The sequence below is a fragment of the Mus caroli genome, chromosome 13 (genome assembly GCF_900094665.2).
Source record: "Mus caroli chromosome 13, CAROLI_EIJ_v1.1, whole genome shotgun sequence".
Lineage (NCBI taxonomy): Eukaryota > Metazoa > Chordata > Mammalia > Rodentia > Muridae > Mus > Mus caroli.
Genome location: NC_034582.1, coordinates 13410036 through 13411674, shown reverse-complemented (window position 1 = coordinate 13411674; position 1639 = coordinate 13410036). Strand labels below are relative to the sequence as shown.

General features: G+C 41.4%; 1 pseudogene; it reads right to left on the bottom strand.

Annotated features, from left to right (window-relative positions):
* Nucleotides 1-572: 572 nt before the first annotated feature.
* On the bottom strand, nt 573-1274 carry LOC110308456 (annotated as a pseudogene).
* Nucleotides 1275-1639: the final 365 nt, after the last annotated feature.

Sequence of the window (1639 nt, the reverse complement as noted above, 5' to 3'; positions counted from 1 at the left end):
AGTTGGAGCAAGAGATTGTCAGTCTTATTTATCTTCTCAAAATACTCTTAGATTCATTGATTTTTGGTTTTTTTGTGTTTCATTAATTTCTGCACTAGTTTTTATTATTTTTGCCACAGACTGGGTTTGGGTTTTTTATTTGTTCACCTGTTTGTTTTGTTCTTGTTTTTTGAATTGTTAAGTTTTATAATTAAGCCATTTTTTATGTTCTTTCTGTTTTTTTTTAATTAAGGACTTTAATGAAAGGTTGATTTCTGTTCCCATAAATAGTTTTCCAGACAGTCCATCTCCATGCAGGGGTCAACATTCTGGCCCAGGGCATCTTGTTGCAGATTCTTCAGCCAAAGTTCAGGTGTGCTGCATTTTACTACATGCATCCTGAAGATGTGCTAACCCGCTGTCAATCTCAACTAGATTTCCTTAGTCCACACTCCTTAGCTCTTGAGTCATCATTAAACCATCTCACTTCTCAAGCACAAGCATATACACGCCTTCTTATTCTCTGTGGATAAGGTATTCCACGCCAACCAGTGTTTTTCTGTGTTTTAGGGAGACTTGAGTGGGAGGGCAAGTCATCCTGTGACACCTTTGCCTTTAATATTGGCCTCAGCAATGACCAGCTGCAGGGTACACAGCAGCTGGAGGTAGGCCTGATTCCACTGCAGCTTCTCCTGTGCCTATCCTGCATGCTGCTTCAAGGTTTCAAGTTCCTGATGTGATCTGTCAAGGTTCTCCAGAGCTCTTTCTGACCTCCCTTTACCCCATGCAGAAATCTCGGCCAGACTCTGTAAACACTTCTGTTGCAGCTGCCACTGCTTCTGAGCTCATTGAAGTTTCTCAAGTACTTGCTTCCTAGCCTCAAGTTGCTCAAAAGCCTTCCGAAGCTCTGTGTACCTCCTTTGAGCCTCTTTAACCTGGGGTAAGGCCTGGGTCAGGGCACATCTTGTGTTGTCCACGTGATCCAGGTATGTGGCCTTCAGTTCCTTCCAGTGTTCCTTAGCTTCAGTTGCCTTCTGGCAACTTATGTTTTCAGAAACCAAAGTGTCTGGGTCCTGGGCTATATTATCCTTCTGAGTCAGAAGATTCTGTTAGAAGCTCATTACTTTCAAGTACAAGCTTTGGTTACAGAGCAGCTTGTCTCTCTTCTGAGAGTTCCTCACAAACTCCTCCATGTTCTTGGGAGGCAGCTCTGTTTCTTCCTGCAAGCCTACCTGTTCTAGAATGCCTGCTACCTCAGCCAGGACCTCTTTTGCTGCCACAATGGGATTCTCCATGGCCGGCACGCTCTGCTGCCTCTGATTCCCCTGGTTCTTTCTGATTTTTAAAATGTGCACCCTTCCGACCTGTCTCAGAGGTCTTGCTGGATTGTCTTTTTATTTTCCCTCAGTTCTAAAGAAGAAAATTCTTTTTCAGTTTCTTTGACTCATTTATCATTCAGTAATGACTTGTGTAGTCCCATGAGTTTGTGTATTCATTAAAGGTTTGAACTTATTTCAATGTTTCTGAATTTGTTAAAATTTATTTTGTGTCTCATGATATAGAATATTTTAGAGCAGTCTCTTTGTGTTGCTGGAATACATATCTTTTGATATTTGTGAGGAATATTTTATCATTAGCTGTTAAGTTCATCTGATGTACA